Here is an 18,563-nt window from a genome sequence, read left to right on the forward strand (position 1 = left end):
TAGCCATAGGCGATTACTCCCTCAAGCCGGGTGATTCGTATAGACAAGGGGTGAGGGGTATGGGAGGAGAAAGAGGAGAGCACACTCAGAAGGGTAACAGTTGTCCCTGGCAAGCCTGCTGGGGAATGATCTCACTTTTAGGACTGACTGTCTAGCCCGTATGGGTCTGTCAGCAGTCCAGCATTGTCCCTCTCTATGCTGGGGATGCAGGCAGCAGTGGTGCTTTCAAACAGGATCGGTCACACCAGCTGATCTCCATAGATGGCTGCTCACTGGGTCTTGCTGAATGTAGTGCCTGGAGGCAGTGTATGCAAGTTTGTTAGCCGCACTCTGAACTTCCACTATGTGTGGGGATAGAGCGTCCTGCTGAAGGTTTGCCGGTGGATTGGAGCATGTATCTTGTCGAGTAATGCAATGCGTAAGCTGCTGCTATTGGTGCTCCAGCCTCCTATTCCATACCGTGTTTAAAAATGCTATTTGTATTATTGACTTTATCTCTGACTCATCTGTTCTGGATCACTACTATTGTTGTTTAAAGTCAGAAAATGTCTTAATGTTTAATGTCTTCCCATCTGAGCGGTTTCTTTGTGCCAAACCCAATTCCAGACATGACCCAGTTGTGCTTGGCGAATAAACCTATTTCTGATTCTGATTGTTTTAGTTAATGGCCTGGAATACCCTTCCTGTTAATGCTGCCAGCAGGGAGAACTTATTTAAAATGATACTCCTCCCTAAAGATCCCTATATAGTATGGCATTCTACTATGGAAATTCCAATCAGAATGTAAATGCAAAGCTTCATTCACATACTAGTTTATTTATTTGGGGTAAAGGCAAAAAACATCCCTCTCTGCTAACTTTACAAAACCCCAAACACCTCGGTGGCTTAGCTCTTCCAAATTGCCAGCTGTATTACTTAGCAACCCAGCTATCCCAGCTGCAGCATTATTTATGTCATTGCAACAATAGATTTCAAAACCTTCTCTTGTCTAATGCGGTACTCCTGTTTAAAGATCCTCATTTTCATTTAAAGGGCTGAAAGGTAGTCCCCTTCGCTCACCCATTCATCAGATGCATATCCTCAAGATTTGGGATCTGGTCCTAACAGATGTTCTCTAGCACTGGAAGCAAAGATTCCTAAGTGCATCGTCCCACCCCTCAGGTTGCCCCGAGTATTAGTAATTGTGTGCTTCAGTGTTAGTTAGCTCCCCCTCTAGTATAGATACCCAGGTGTGCCCCCTGTGTTAGAAATGTTAGATAGCCTCCGCCCTAGTATAAATAGCCAGATGTTCCACCAAGGTTAGGTAGCCTCCACCCATAGTATAGATAGCCAGATGTGACCCCCCATGGAAGGTAGCCTCCCCTCCCTAGTATTGATAGGCAGATGTGCTCCCTGGATTAGGTAACCTCACCTTCCCATATGCTATACGGTGTGGAGCACAAGGCACAGGTACAACTCCTGTCAGTGCCGCGGGAACATCAGCATGTCTTCTCCATGTTGCACAGTCACAGCGTCTTTTCTCTTACTCCTCCAGTGGCGCACTAATGAGATGCATCACTAGAGGACATCAGAGAGGAGATTTTGAACTGTGTGACATGAAGAAGATATGCTGAAGCTACCGGCTGCACTGACAAGTCAGCTGTACTCATGCTTTCCTTGTTTCTATTATTGTTTTCCTTTTCCCCTACCCCACGTTACTGATCATATCTGATGTTTAAATTTGGAATGTATGTCCCTTGCCCCTTGTTGCCCTGGTTGGCTTTCTCAATGTACTGTTGTATTCCCCTTAAAAATGAAAATTTTCAATAAAAAAAACTTATAACGTAAAATATATATATAGTATAGTATAGTATATATATACTGTATATACAGGAAAGTCCCTGGTTAACGAACGAGATAGGTAGGTTCGTTCTTAACCTGAATCGGTTCTTAAGTCGGAACATTGTGCATCTCTGTCCCCTGTACCTCCTATGTGCCCCTTGTGCCTGCAGTGTCCCCCTCTGTGTCACCTCTGCCCTCTGTACCTGCTTATACAAGTTTAAAAGCTATTTTTTTCTTAGAATTTTTTAAAATCAATTTTCACAAAAACTACAAGTCCAATTTGAATTGTTTTTTTACTTGTTCCCATGGAAACACAGAATCCATGCCATTCGTATCGGCGGGTCGTTCGTAAGTTGGGGACTACCTGTATATATTTCTGACTATTTATTACAATTACATTAACCACTAATCATCACCTGTGAAACTTCACTTGAAGCCCCAGGGCTGTTATTATTCGTCTTCAGCGGAGGCTGGCCGGACTGCTCTCTTACATTTAAAATTAACTCCTTCCCTCACACACTCTCCCGTAGTACCCACATTTTTTTTTTGCATTAAAAAAAGGACATTAAAAATTACATAAATTGTTACCTTAGGAACTGAACTTTTTTTTAAATATGTATGTCAAGAGGGTATATTACTGTTATTTTTTTATATATGGGCTTGCAATTAGTGATGGTGATTAGTGATTAGTGAAGGTGAAAAATGCACCTTTATTTCCAAATAAAATATTGGCCCTCCTACATTGTACTAGGGAAATATTTTAAATGATGCAATAACCGGGGCATTTTTTTTCTTATTATTCCCATTAAAATGCATTTAGAATAAAATAATTCTTGGCATAATGTACCTCTCAAAGAAAGCCTAATCGGTGGCGAAAAAAACAAGATATAGATCATTTTGTTTTGATTAGTAGTGATTAAGTTATTGGCGAAAGAAAGGGAGGAGAGCTGACAGGTGAAAATTGCTCTGGTCTTAAAGGGGCCCCTCAGTGGTCAAGAGTTTAATTTATATTATATTGGGATACATTATCTTTGTGAAATTGTTAATTTTTATACTGCTTACTATTTATGATTTATTTAACACTTCTAGTAGAGACAAAATTCCTTGACCCTTGGCCTGTACTTGACCGGTATCTGTTTAAAACAGAGTTCCCCAACTCTATCCTCAAGGCCCACCAAACAGTACATGTTTTGCAGGAAACCACAAACATGCACAGGTGGGTTAATTAGTGTCTCAGAAGAGCTGATTAACTACCTCTTTGGATATCCACAAAACATGCAGTTTTGGTGGGCCTTGAGGACAGAGTTGGGGAACACTGGTTTAAAGGATACATCTGGCAATTAAAAAAAAGTTCTACTCACCTCGGGGTTCTTTCAGCTCTTAGAAGTCTGTTAGGTCCCAGGGCATAGTTCTGCTTTGAGTCAGGCTTTCGCTCTCCCCTCTGTTAGATAGCAACCGGATCTTTAGCGCATCTTATGTGCATGCTCCCGTCATCGGGAGCACTGTGCGCTTGCGCAGTTTAATTCTCTCTTATCTGCGCAAGCGCAGAAAACTCACAGCGGTGGGAGCGTAATCACGAGAGGCACGCCCACACATGTACAGAGGATCCTGACCCTGCTGTGGGTTGCAATCTTATAAAGGGGAGAGAAGAGGCCTGGCTCAGAGCGGAACCAGGCATTGGGACCAAACAGACTTCTAGGGGCTGGAAGAAACCCCAGGTGAGTAAAACTGTTTTTATTTTAATTGCCGGGTGTATCCTTTAAGTCTTCTCATATTTCCTACAGTCATCTAGTACCTCTTATCTTTATTATCAACAACACATAGTAAAGTGCTACTGACACTGCACATTTTGCAAGATTCCACTCCTTAACCTCTATTTCGAATTTTAAATGTTATATACAGTATGTATATTTTTTAAAGGAGTTTGAGGAACACCTCTAAATGCTCAGACAACTAAGGTCCTATGAATATACTTAAAATTTCAGTCTTAATTCTGTTTCAATTTTGCATTCACATGATTTTTTTTTACTGAAGTTATGAAAGCTGTAAACGAGTTCTCATGTATTATATTCTACCAGTTGTATATATTTTATTCTGAAACTTTGTTCTTTGAATTGAAAACAACATTGTATGTTTCTATTAGATTTACTTTGTATTTCAAAATGATTTTGAAATGTATTATTGCAACATATTTGTGTATTATCTCCTATTAACCAGATTTTTGATCTATATCTTGTTTTTTCCGCCACTAATTAGGCTTTCTTTGGGGGGTACATTTTGCTAAGAATTATTTTTTATAATTGCATTTTAACAGGATTAATAAGAAAAAAAATGGAAAAAATTCAATATTTCTCAGGTTTTGGCCATTATAGCTTTAAAATAATCCACGCTACCATAATTAAAACCTATGTATTTTATTTGTCTCGGTTATGACACCATTTAAATATTGTCCCTATCACAATGTATGGCACCAATATTTTATTTGGAAATAAAGGTGCATTTTTTCCATTTTGCGTCCATCACTATTTACAAGCTTATAATTAAAAAAAAATGTTCGTAGTATACCCCCTTCAAATGCATATTTAAAAAGTTCAGACCCTTAGGTAACTATTTATGCCTTTTTTTTTTAATTGTAATTTTTTTTGTTCCATTAAAATTTTTATTTGGGTAATATTTTGGTGTGGGAAATAAACAGTTAATTTTTAATGTTATTATATGTGTAAATTGTAATGTAAAAATATATAGATGTAGTTTTACTATTTAAGTGTAGTTTACTATAACCTTCAGTTATTTTTCCCCTTCTTGTGCTTCTCGCTTAGCGGATGCACAAGGGGGATGCGGAAATTTTTATTTGCAGAAAGACTGAAGCCTCTTGTAAGAGCGCTTCGTTTTTTCTGCTGGGGACACGGATCGGTGATTGGGAACCATGTTCCCGTTCACTGATCCCAGGGCTACCGGGGTCACCACGGGGGCACGTGGGCGCACCCGCGATCACATGCAGGAGCATGCTGAAGCACGGCACCGCAGCAGAGCAGCCGCCTGGACGTGAGCTTCAGGTCCGGGCGGCAGAAATGGTTAAACTCCTAACCCTTACCTACAAAGCTCTGCACATCTTTCCCCTGTACATCTCCTTTCCAGATACCAACCCAGTTGTAATCTCACATCTGCACATGACCTGCTGTTATCCTCCTCTAGAATTACCTCCTCGCAAGATTTTGCACATGTTTCACCCCTCCTCCGGAATGCCCTCCCACAACACATCCGTCCCTCTCCAGCCTTTGTTACCTTTGAACGCTCTCTCAAAACTCACTTTTTTTCCCCCGACAAGCATACACTCTAAGTTAGGCCACTTCCCATTTGTCCTAAAACCAAGTTGCACTCCTTCTAGATATCCTAAAACACACTGGCCCATATGCAATTCTCTTTTTCACCTGAGTTTTCTCCTGGGTGTTATTTTTAAATTTGTCAATAACATGCATTTTAAGCCATCAGAAAGCAAGGAAATGCTCAAAATAATTTTAATAATCCTTTTTCATTTACTTTTTGATAATTTTCTCGTTGAAAAGTGCTGGAAAGTTATTTTAATTTGAAGATGAAAAATTATCTCCTAGGAGAAAACTCAGGTGAAAAAGTGAATTGCATATGGGCCACTGCCTCTAAGTATGTTTATTGTATACTACCTCACCTTTTATTCCCCCCCTATTCCTTTAGATTGTAAGCTTGCAAGGGCAGGGCACTCTCCCCCTTTTGTGTCTTGGAATTTATTATACATTTTTTTCATCATGTTACTTTTGCCACTGTCATTACCAATTCTGTATTTTGTATCGATTCTGCATTTTATCACCAATTGTGTATATTATTATTATTATTATTATTATTATTATTATTATGTCTGCATTATTATGTACCCCATGTTTGTTTCTTACTTTTTACAGTGCCACAAATATGTTGGCTTTATAAATCAATAATAATAATAATAATAATAATTCATATCTATGTTTGTATACATGAAGATATATTTGCATTTGTTTTTTGCCTCACGGTATGGCACAACTTCTTTCAGGCACGATACCTTAGGAATTCGTCAAGATCCGCAAAAGGCATTACCCTCTAAAATTACATACTTGATTCATACAAATTTGCTAGGTAAGTGTTATACTTAACTTTTATTATTTATTTCTATTCATACAAATCACTACCTTGGGCAACTCCTAAATGCACATTTTACGTACTTGAGTTTATATTTTTGCCCAATTGGGATTGGGTTAGGACCAGAGGGAGCAATGGGAATGCGGGTTTGAGTTCAACCAGAAAAATACAAAGATGCAAGTTACGGGTTTTACCCTCAATTAATCCATTTGCACTTGGGCAACAACCCAAAATGTTTAAACTAGTAAAGCGCTCAACACCTATCAGTAATCAGTAAAAAACACCAAAATACAAATGCAATCAAGATCCAAATCAAAACAGTCCAGCAAAAAAAGTCCACAATATTAATGCTTCTCCCACTTAAATCCTGTTAGACAATATGAGGTACGCTTACCAGATCCAAATGCTGATTGGTTATGATCAGCAAAGACAGCTTGATAGCACATAGAATTCTCACGATCCCTTATGCTTCTTCCTAATAGTAGCTCAAAAACACAAAAAAGGGGTACACATAGCGTAATCCAGTTACTTCTTAGTGAAACTTACACCCCTCACCAGTGCTATCACCACCATGCACCCACTGCGTGATAGATTTCCTCAGTGTGCAATAGTAAGATAACACGCTCACCAAATGTATTTGCTGACCCAGCAACAGACCAGCCACAATCACTTGTATAAAAGCAGTCTTGAGCTTTTCCTGCGATGATGCTCCTTAAAGACTCAAAAGACAAGCGACCATAGCATAATACCGTTTAATATATAAAACACAGTACAGTAGTGCACTCAAATTACATAAAACTTTTATGTGCATATATAAAAGTCCATAGGACGTCCTCACCGCCGCAGGCTCCGAGAACAGCTCTTACACCAACGCTCCGAGGCTCCGCCCTACCGGTTACATCATAAATGACTCATCAGGGGCTGGGGTTTTACGAGTTACAGGTTTTACCCTCAATTAATCCATTTGCAATTGGGCAACAACCCAAAATGAGCAGTAGTGTTGTGTTTGAATTTTGCATAATCGAAATTTCATTCTGATGTGAAAGTGTAATGTGAAATGTCAAACTACTGCAAAATTAATTTTGCACATAATCATAATTATGATGCATAATTTTGCAAGGACACATCATTTCTCCTAAATACTACTTTTGTTTTGCCTGTAGACTTCAGTGCATTTATGGAAATTTTATTTTCTCTTATGCGAAAATGTTTTCTCATGCACATAGACTTGAAAGCACTTGTGCGAAAATGTGTTTCCTCGTGTGCAAAGATTTGTTTTCTCATGCCTTTTACTTTATGTGAAAATGTGTTTTCATAAGCCCGGCAATTCTTTGAACGTAATTGTGCATACTTGCAGAAAGTACACAAAATTAAGAATATCCACAAAATCTTTATTGCAATCAAAATTATAACTGACAAAAATTTAGGAAAGCAACACTACCCATTACAATTAACACTAGTAAGCAACACCCAATAAGGCTTGGTTCACACTGGGTCATTGCAATACTGTTTTTACAGGGTACGCAACTTAACAAAGGGGAAAAGTTGCATTGTACATAACGTGCACAATGTAATACGGTGAATCATGCAGTATTTATGCTTCACTGCAACTGTAAACAAGCAGGCTATCCCCACCTCCATTTACAAAAGGTCCCTAATGGATGACAAGTTCCCCTCATACTTTAAGAGGTCAACAGTTATTCGAGTACGCAAAAAGCTGGAAAATACAGAACTCAATAACTACAGACCAGTATCTCTAATCCCAATCATCATGAAGATCTTTGAGTGACTGATTCTTGTCCTCCTGAAGCGGTCTACAAATTCCCTCCTCGACCCACATTAATTTGCCTACAGGGTGAATAGGTCAGTAGAGGATGCTATAAATTTCGGTTTGCCATACATCACAGAACACCTAGAAAGATTGGACTCCTACGCCAGGATCCTGTTCTTGGACTTGGCATGTAGGCTAAAATAGAGGAAGTCAAACATTGTAAAAATAATATTTAGAAAAAAAAAAATATTTTGCATATATATTTTCCATTATCTAAATACACATAGCTGAATGTTTTGCATTATCCGGTATGGAATCCCAATCCTCTGATAAAATAGTCAGAGACAGTGTAGTTTCCCACTTTTTTCCTGTAAGCATGGCTAGGTTGTTGTAATGCTGGGGGGGGGGGGGGGGGGGGGGGGCTTGCAGTCATTGCTATGTATCCCCTTTTCTTATTTCTTTCTGCTTCATACACAATTAGGAATGACAGCTGAATGAATTGTGCACCCCCTCCTACACTGCGCCCTGAGGCTGGAGCCTCTCCAGCCTATGCCTCGGCCCGGCCCTGTCCACACAGGTTCAGAATGACACGCGCACGCGCTGAGAGGCAGCGCTTATATGACAGCCAGAGAAGAGTCAGCTGACCAAGCGGGTCAGCTGACATTTTCACCACCTTCCATTGGTCCAGCACTTAGGGGTGGCGCTGATGAGCGCTGTGGTATATATATACTGGATGCTGGTCATTTCTCTGGTGTCTGCCGTTGCAATTACTACGTGGTAGCACTCAGACCTTGTCTGTATCTGTGTTCTAGCATAGTTTCCAAAGGTGATGATGATCACGGAACTCACACCTTAGCATTAGGAATATTGAACTGTATTATTTGTTATGACCTTCTGCCTGCCTGACTATTCCTCTGAACTCTGATTCTGTAACTTGCTATTTCTGATATCCTGTTGCCAAAACTCTGCTCGTTCCTGGACTCTGTATTTGCCTCCTGATTCTGTACCTTGCTATTCTGATACTCCGTTGCCAAACCCTGCCTGTTCATTAAAGTTAAAGAGAAATCGAGAGCCCAATATGGTGTTGTATGTCAAAATTGATTGGATAAATGAAACAGTGAGATGGTAATACTCACAAACACGGGTTACCACCTAGGTAACCACTCATTAGGCAGGTGAGGAGATTAGACCTGTCCTCACTCAGGATTAAGAAGTCGCTCTCTGTAGATAGGAAGAAAGGGGGTAGATCACCCCTCCACCTGGGGTGGACTCAAATATATTGGTAGGTGAACAGAGGCGCCAGAAGGATAAAAGTACATAAAATTAAAAAAAAAATTGCCGGGAGGAAGTGGTGGACTCGCCTCTGTTAAAGCAGACACCAAGGACTGTAAATATATAGATATACACATTTATTGAAAATACCCCAAAGATGCAACGCGTTTCGCAGGCACAGCCCACTTCTTCAGGCAATAAGCAGGGGATAAACAACAGCAATTCAGTTATAGCAAGCAGAGCACCTCACATTGCCTGAAGAAGTGGGCTGTGCCCGCGAAACGCGTTGCATCTTTGGGGTATTTTCAATAAAGGTGTATATCTATATATTTACAGTCCTTGGTGTCTGCTTTAACGGAGGCGAGTCCACCACTTCCTCCCAGCAATTTTTTTTAAAATTTTATGTACTTTTATCCTTCTGGCGCCTCTGTTCACCTACCAATATATTTGAGTCCTGCCTGTTCATTGGATTCTCTATCTGTCTCCTGAATAATAAGGTACAGACCTTATCTGTCTGTGTGTTAAACGACCTGGCTTGCCCGACCTCGAGAACTGGCCTTACTGTTAGAGGCAGTTCCCAGACCTGTTAGTGACACCCTCTCACTGGTGTCACTCACGCTCTGTCCTTCTTACTTCCAGCCTAGCTTCTCCCTTGGCAGAGTCTAGGCCATCGGAAGGAACACATCTCTGTGTAGTACTCAAAGTATTCTGTTTATCAACACTCACTTGTTATCCCTGGTGTCCAGAGGTTAGTAGATATATCTGATTATCGGTGATACTGCAGATCACCTATAATCGGGTATATTCTGTATTCTCGGTGATACTGCAGTTCACAGGTAATCAGACCCTCTCTGTGTTACACTGATCGTTAACAGAACGGCAGACCAAAAATTCAAATGGACGCACACACTGACCGTCTGGGCGCACTTGCCACTTAGGTGGAAAACATCAACCAAGTGCTGGGTAGTCACAAGACTATGATTGAAGCCTTGTCTGGTTCTTTACAAACCCTCCAGACAGCAGTGGATGAGGTGCGATCCCCTCCTAGTTCTGACATACGTTTGCCTGTACCTGAGAAATTTTCTGGTCACAGATCTGATTTCCGAAATTTTAGAAGTAGAGTGTTATTTTACTTTGAGTTGAGACCCCGATCTTCTGGAACTGTGGCCCAAAGGGTCACATTCATTAAGACTTTGTTATCAGGCGATTCTCAGACGTGGGCGTACAGTTTGCCCACCGGAGACTTAGCTCTCTCATCAGTGGATGAATTTTTTTAAAGCTATGGCAGTAATTTACGACGACCCAGACCTTGCTGCGACTTCTGAGCGGAAGCTCAAACTTTTACGTCAGGGCAAGGGTCCGGTCGAAGATTACGCAGCCGAATTTAGGAGGTGGTCAGTTTCAGCCAGGTGGGACACCTATGCCCTCTTAGATTGTTTCTTATCAGGGTTGTCAGATGAGGTCTCAGATCTCATGTTAAGTCTGCCTGAACCTAAAACAGTCGATGAGGCCATTTCATCGGCCATTCGAGTCGACTGCAGGCTGCGCTATCAGAAACAGACCCGGGAGTACTAGTCATGTAAGAATGGTGTCCTACGCTGCGCCTCCAGTAACTCCACCTCCTCCCGTCTCGCCTCCACCCGAACCAATGCAAATTGGTCGGTCGAAACTATCCCAAGTGGAGCGAAGACGTAGAATGTCTGAGCGGCTGTGTCTTTACTGCGCAGAGGGGGGTCATAGAGCACGTAATTGTCCTAACAAGTCGGTAAACGCTACCACCTAGGAGTTGTAGGGGGTAACACCCTAGGCGCGCGACTTTTACCCCTAGAGGATAAACGGTTACTTCTTCCTTTTACGGTTACGTGGAAAGATAAAACTGAGGTTTCTGAGGCTTTTGATGATTCAGGCTCTGCAGCTAATTTTATGGATTTCGAATTTGCAAAGAAATTGGGTATTCCGCTCACCCCGGTAAAACCACCCATTCAGGTTACGGCAGTAGATGATTCCCCCCTGCAAAGTAATCATCCGCTGTCTCAGACACCAGAGGTGGAAGTCACTATAGGGGTGCTACATAAGGAGAAACTGCATTTTTTTTTGTTACACATGACCACCTCCACAGTCCTCCTTGGCATGCCATGGTTGCACCTTCACTCTCCACAGATCAATTGGGCTACTGGTCAGCTAACTAGCTGGTCAACTCATTGTTTTCAGCAGTGTTTAGGGAGGGTGACACTGGGTCAGACCAGGATTCATTTGGAGGGTGTGCCAGTACAATATTCCGAGTATTCCGATGTGTTTTGTCCCAAGGCTGCTGATAAATTACCTCCACATCGCCCGTTTGATTGCCCTATCGATCTCCGATCTGGTTGTATGCCCCCTAGGGGTCATCTTTACAATTTGTCTGGGCCAGAGAAAGTGGCCATGCAGGAGTACATTTGTGAAAATTTAGCCAAGGGGTTCATTCGCCCTTCCCAGTCGCCCGCTGGCGCCAGGTTCTTTTTTGTTAAGAAAAAAGACGGAGGCCTGCGACCATGTATTGATTACCGGGGCCTGAATAAAATCACAGTGAAGAATCGCTACCCTTTGCCCCTGATAGATGACTTGTTTACACAGGTTACCGACGCTAAGATCTTTTCAAAGTTGGATTTACGGGGTGCATACAACCTGGTGCGGATTAGAAAGGGCGATGAATGGAAGACGGCCTTTAACACGCCCGACGGGCTTTACGAGTACCTAGTCTTCCAGGAACTAATTAATGAGGTATTTAGGGAGGTGTTGGGCAAATTCGTGTTAGTATACCTAGATGATATACTTATTTTTTCAAACAACCTCTCTGAGCACAGGACACACGTCAAGTTTGTATTGGACAAACTAAGGCAAAACATGCTTTACGCTAAATTGGAGAAGTGCATCTTCGAGGTAACATCTGTCACCTTTTTAGGGTACATAATTTCCACCTCGGGCCTGTCTATGGATCCTGCCAAGGTCTCTGCTGTGTTGGAATGGCCTCAACCAGTGGGGTTAAAATATCTTCAGAGATTTTTAGGCTTTGCCAATTACTATAGAAGGTTCATAAAGGGGTACTCCACTGTCATTGCACCCCTCACCAGTCTCACTAAAAAAGGGGCAGATACTACCCACTGGTCTTCAGAGGCTTTGCATGCATTCTCCACTTTGAAAGATTTGTTTTGCTCTGCACCCATCCTAAGACATGTTGACACCTCCTATCCCTTTATTGTTGAGGTGGACGCCTCGGAGGTCGGGGTAGGGGCTGTGCTGTCCCAGCGGTCAGGGTTGCAGGATAGATTGCACCCATGTGCCTATTTTTCTCGTAGGTTCTCTCCGGCAGAGAGAAACTACGATATAGGCAACAGGGAGCTCCTGACCATCAAATTGGCCTTTGAAGAATGGCGTCATTGGTTGGAAGGAGCAGAACATACGATTACAGTTTACACTGATCACAAAAATTTGGAATACATCGAGGGAGCTAAGAGATTAAGCCCCCGTCATGCTCGATGGTCATTGTTCTTCTCGTGGTTCAGATTTATAATTACGTACACTCCAGGTAGCAAAAACATTAAGGCAGATGCCCTGTCCAGATGCTTTGAGCCGGAGACAGCACAGCCCTCCGCCCCAGAAACCATTGTCCCACAGAAACTGGTACTGGCAACAACTGAGACTTGGGAATATTGGACAGAGACTTTAGGTCCCTTTCAGCAGGACGTCCCGGAGGGGAAGCCCAAAGGGGTTATGTTTATACCACTGCCATTCCATCTTCAGATTTTACAGATGTTCCACTCACACAAAAATGCGGGACACCCTGGGGCCTCCAGAACACAGGATCTTGTTGCCAGGTGCGCTTGGTGGCCTTCTCTGGCAACAGATTGCAAGGAGTATGTTCGAGAGTGTGCGGTGTGTGCAAAGAGTAAGCCCTCCCGGCTGGCACCTGTGGGAACGTTGCAGCCCTTGCTTATCCCGAGTGAGCCGTGGACCCACTTGTCCATGGATTTTGTGGGTGAGCTTCCCAGGTCTGAGGGCATGTCGGTCATTTGGGTGGTAGTCGACCGCTTTAGTAAAATGGCCCATTTTGTGCCCTTAAAAGGACTCCCCTCGGCCCAGGAGTTGGCCGATTTGTTCATCAGCCACGTTTTCCGATTGCATGGCATTCCGGAAAACATAGTGTCAGATCGGGGAGTCCAATTTGTTTCAAGATTTTGGAGGGCATTTTGTCACCAAATGGGCATGGAACTGTCATTTTCGTCGGGCTACCACCCACAGACCAATGGTCAGACTGAAAGAGTCAATCAATCATTGAAACAGTTTTTGAGGTGTTACGTTGCAGAAGCGCAAAATGATTGGGTCAAGTTTTTGCCCTTCGCAGAATTTGCGCACAATAATTTGAAAAGTTCTTCCTCGGGATTTTGTCTATTTCAGATAGTGATCGGGAAGTTGCCTAAATTCTCCCCATTGCCAGTCGCCTCCACTCCGTTTCCAGCTCTGGAGACCTGGCAAAGTTCATTTAAAGACATGTGGTGGATCGTGAAAAATAATTTGGAGAAGGCGTTTCAAAGTCAAAAAGGTCGAGCTGACAAAAAACGTTCCTTAGAGTGGAGGTTTCAACCAGGAGACTTAGTCTGGGTGTCCACACGTCACTTGACCTTAAAACAGCCCTCAGCCAAGTTGGGGCCCAGGTATGTGGGTCCGTTTCCAGTAACTAGAAAGATCAACGATGTTACTTATGCCATTGATCTTCCTGCCAGTATGCGTGGCGTGAGATCCTTTCATGTGTCCCTGCTTAAACCAGCAGTCCATGTGGCTCCTGTGATGATAGATGACCAACCTGAGTACGAAGTAGAGAAGATTTTAGACTCACGCATAGTTCAGAACTCAGTGCAATATCTGGTTCATTGGAAAGGGTATGGTATTGAGGAGAGATCATGGGTACCAGAATGTCGCATGCATGCTGACAAATTAACCACTTAACGACCGCCTAACGACGATAGGCGTCGGCGGGTCGTTAGTGGTATAGCATGGAAACGGTCCATGCCAGTTCACGGAGACTGTCTCCGTGAACAGTGTGCGAGCCGCCGATCGCGGCTCGCACGCATAATGTAAACATCCGGGGAAGAAATCCCCGCTGTTTACATCACACGGCGCTGCTGCGCAGCAGCGCCGTGACGTAGATCGGTGATCCCCGGCCTCTGATTGGCCGGGGATCGCCGGCATCTGATAGGCAGAAGCCTATCCTATCAGGCGCAGGACGGAACTCCGTCCTGCACCACTCACAGGGTAAGGGAGAGGGAGGGAAAGCCGGGGAGGGCGGAAAGCGCTCCGGAGGGGGGCTTTGAAGAGCCTCCCCCGGAAAGTGTGGGTAGCCGGCGGCGATCAGACCCCCCCCTGCAGGACATCCCCCTAGTGGGGAAAAAAGGGGGGAAGTCTGATCGCCCTGGCTATTTCCTGATCGGTGCTGCGGGCTGGAGAGTCCACGCAGCACCGATCAGAAGAAAATACCCCGGTCCTTAAGTGGTTAAGAAGGGAGCTCCACGCGTTGCATCCTGAGAAGCCTGGTAGGAGCTGTCCGGAGTCCACTCCTCAGGGGGGGGGTACTGTGAGGAAACGTGGAAAAGCCGCCGCAAGTGCTCAGAGTGAGGCGGCTGTTTCCGCGTCTAACATGGCGGCACAACGCGAAGAAACTGCCGCATGCCGCATGGGCAGAGCGGTGGAGTCCGCGTTGGATGCAGCGGATTGCGCGCATAGCAATACTACTGACATTGTGGTTGGACGCGGGGAAACCGCGGATACATTGCAAGACATGTCTGGTGTGGATGGGACTGATAGTCCACACAGGTTCAGAATGACACGCGCGCGCGCTGAGAGGCAGAGCTTATATGACAGCCAGAGAAGAGTCAGCTGACCAAGCGGGTCAGCTGACATTTTCACCACCTTCCATTGGTCCAGCACTTAGGGGTGGCGCTGATGAGCGCTGTGGTATATATACCGGATGCTGGTCATTTCTCTGGTGTCTGCCGTTGCGATCACTACGTGGTAGCACTCAGACCTTGTCTGTATCTGTGTTCTAGCAGTTTCCAAAGGTGTTGATGATCACGGAACTCACACCTTAGCATTAGGAATATTGAACTGTATTATTTGTTATGACCTTCTGCCTGCCTGACTATTCCTCTGAACTCTGATTCTGTACCTTGCTATTTCTGATATCCTGTTGCCAAAACTCTGCTCGTTCCTGGACTCTGTATTTGCCTCCTGATTCTGTACCTTGCTATTCTGATACTCCGTTGCCAAACCCTGCCTGTTCATTGGATTCCCTATCTGTCTCCTGAATCTGTACCTTATCTGTCTGTGTGTTAAACGACCTGGCTTGCCCGACCTCGAGAACTGGCCTTACTGTTAGAGGCAGTTCCCAGACCTGTTAGTGACACCCTCTCACTGGTGTCACTCATGCTCTGTCCTTCCTACTTCCAGCCTAGCTCCTCCCTCGGGAGAGTCTAGGCCATCAGAAGGAACACATCTCTGTGTAGTACTCAAAGTATTCTGTTTATCAACACTCACTTGTTATCCCTGGTGTCCAGAGGTTAGTAGATATATCTGATTATCGGTGATACTGCAGATCACCAATAATCGGGTATATTCTGTATTCTCGGTGATACTGCAGTTCACCGGTAATCAGACCCTCTCTGTGTTACACCGATCGTTACACATCCCTCCACTGGCTTCCTATCCAGTCCAGAATCAGATTCAAGATACTGTGTCTGACCTACAAATCTGTCCACAAAACCTGTCCAACCTACATTTCCGATCTTACTCAGAGGTACACACCTAGCCGCTCACTCCGCTCTTCCAATGAACTTCGCCTAACCGCCCCCGCATCACCCAGTCCCATGCACGCCTCATGGACTTCTCAAGAGCTGCTCCAACACTATGGAACTCCCTACCTCCACCCATTAGGGCAGCCCCCTCATTCAACATCTTCAAGAAAGCCCTCAAAACTCACCTTTTCACTCTGGCCTACTACCCCTCACAAGTGCTCTAAACCTACAGCTGAACTCTGGTCCCCTACCATTCGTGTCCTTACCTCTCCCTCTAGATTGCAAGCCTTTGGGCAGGGTCCTCCTCCTTTTGTGTCCTACCTGATCTTGCACCTCCATTACTGTGAACCCATGCTATGCATCTGAGTGAACCTAACTTGCCTAATCTAATAATAATAATAATAATCAGAACATTTGTATAGCGCTTCTCTCCTGTCGGACTCAAAGCGCTCAAGAGCTGCAGCCACTGGGACGCGCTCAAGAGGCCACCCTGCAGTGTTAGGGAGTCTTGCCTTGAACTCCTTACTGAATAGGTACTTGACCTAGCCAGGATTCGAACCCTGGTCTCCCATGTCAAAGGCAGAGCCCTTAACCTGTACACTATCCAGCCACATACATGCTCCATCCAGTGACTGACTAAGCATTACCTGGTACTCATACTATGGTGTGTGATCTGGTTTTCTTGTATTCGTGTATTGTCATATTGCTGTATGTCACCCCTAAATATTGTCTGTAACCTAAATTAATGTTCAGCGCTGCGTAATATGTTGGCGCTTTATAAATACAATAAATAAATAAATAATAAATAAATAAATAAATACACAGTAACAGAACTATACAGAGTAACAAGGTGCCCAGTAGATCAGCGTACTGACCACTATGACGGGCGGGGTATGAAATGGGCGGCAGACTTTTATGCTGGCATCAGCCAGTGGATGCAGGTATGCAAATCTCCACACAGCTGAATGGTAATCACTCAATCCTGATCTGGCTTAATTACCATTTGCTAGCTGGCTGTAAATGCAAAGGACCCCCATAAGAAATACATGCAGTATTATGTAACAACATGCATGCAGGAAATCCAGGGCTATCTGGCCGCAGCTCAGCTGCAACAAGCAATTGGTGGAATGATGACAGCATCCTGAGCTGCCCAGAACTGCAGAGCGATTGCAAATGACAATGAGACCCATTGCAAATGCACAACCGAATGCAAGCAGAAAAGTCAGAACTGTCCATTTGCAGCTCCACTGCAACGGACAGAATACGTTACAGGAGGGATCCTTACAGTTGTAGAAAGTAGGATCTAGTTAGGAGAAAGGTATATATTTGTGATAAAAGTCCCTTTTGATAACCTTGTTGTAAGCATAGTTCCTCAAATAAGGTAATTTGTGGAGGATATTTTTGTGAAGGACAACAGGATCTCAGAAAATTGCCTACCTGGTTGTATTCCCATCTTAATTGGGGATGCTGGGCCTTTTATTCTCTACAGTACAGTAATCTATAAATTGGCATGAGACAGGTTTCACCCAATACTTAAAATTAAAAAATCCTAACCCATACCACCATTTCATAAAGTTTGGGATTAACCCAGAGGGAAATGAGGGTTCCCCAGAAAGGGTTGTAAGAGGGATATCAACATTGCCTTATTAGAAGTGTTTCTCCATGTGTCTAAAGTGAAATTAATAGAGGGCAGGATTGGAATGCATGTCTTTGGAGTTTAGGCATACAATTTGACCATATCTTGGGAGGCCAATGAGATTGGTTGAACAGAGCGGGCTTCAATTAACATCTATTTATTATGTACCTTCAAAGTGGACCACTCTTTCAACTGTCTCAGGTGAGCCACCTGATAATACAAAGCCAAATTCAGGAAGTTTAAACCGCCTTTTTTCCATGTATCAGTCAGAACTGAGAGGGGAATCCTAGGTCGCTTATGGTTCCATACAAAATGTTTAAACTCTTTCTGAAGAGTGGGGAATTGAGCACTCAAGGTTTTCACTGGTAGGGTCTCAAATAGGTAAAGGAGTCTTGGGAGAATATACATTTTTAAGGAATAAATCCTTCCTATCCAGGAGATTTTATAATGAGCCCACTTACGCAAATTTTGTATTATTTTCTGAATCACTATAAAGAAGTTTTGCTTATGTGAAGTCGCATAAGAGGCGGTTAAATTAATTCCTAAGTACTAAAGGGATTGTGTTTTCCACTGATTAGGATAAGATTATTTCAGGGCTGCTAAATCAGATTGCAGGATACCAATAGGGATGCCTCCGTTTAATTATGGTTTAATTTAAAACCCGATAGGGTTTCTAATTCCATCAGAATTTTGTGTAGTGATGGTAAGGATGTTATGGGGTTGGCAAGAGGCGTATGAGAGGAATCGGCGCAGGAGACTTGGGCACAGGATACAGCTGGTAGGGCTGATCCTGCTCCTGCACAAATTCCCATCCAGGTTAAATACTATTCCCCCTCTAGGCCGCCATGGATGGTGGGGAATGAAATAATTTGGCTTCCAGCAATTGCTGGAGGCCGAATTATAGTGTTTTTTAAGTAACTTTATCTCCGTCTTCTGATGGTGCTGAAGTTACTCACTGCTGCGCCCAAGTCTCCTGCGCTGGAAAGAAAGTGTTCGTGGCAAGAGTTAAGAGGACATAGTCCGCAAATCATAATTATGTATATTCCTCTGTTCTTAAGGAAATGCCTTTAACGTCCATCTGGAGTCTAGT

General features: G+C 43.6%; 1 protein-coding gene across 13 annotated transcripts in view; it reads left to right on the plus strand.

Moving 5' to 3' along the window:
- FLRT1 (fibronectin leucine rich transmembrane protein 1) overlaps positions 1–18,563 on the plus strand; it is an 878,261-nt gene that overhangs the window by 164,527 nt on the left and 695,171 nt on the right. For 12 of the 13 annotated variants that reach the window (XM_068260004.1, XM_068260001.1, XM_068260002.1 and 9 more), the window contains one exon: positions 5,885–5,967. The exons of the other annotated variant lie outside the window; for it this stretch is intronic. The gene's annotated coding sequence lies outside the window, so the exon portion shown is untranslated. The remainder of the gene's footprint in view (positions 1–5,884; positions 5,968–18,563) is intronic. 13 annotated transcript variants of the gene reach the window in all.

Source organism: Hyperolius riggenbachi, chromosome 11 (assembly GCF_040937935.1).
Source record: "Hyperolius riggenbachi isolate aHypRig1 chromosome 11, aHypRig1.pri, whole genome shotgun sequence".
NCBI lineage: Eukaryota > Metazoa > Chordata > Amphibia > Anura > Hyperoliidae > Hyperolius > Hyperolius riggenbachi.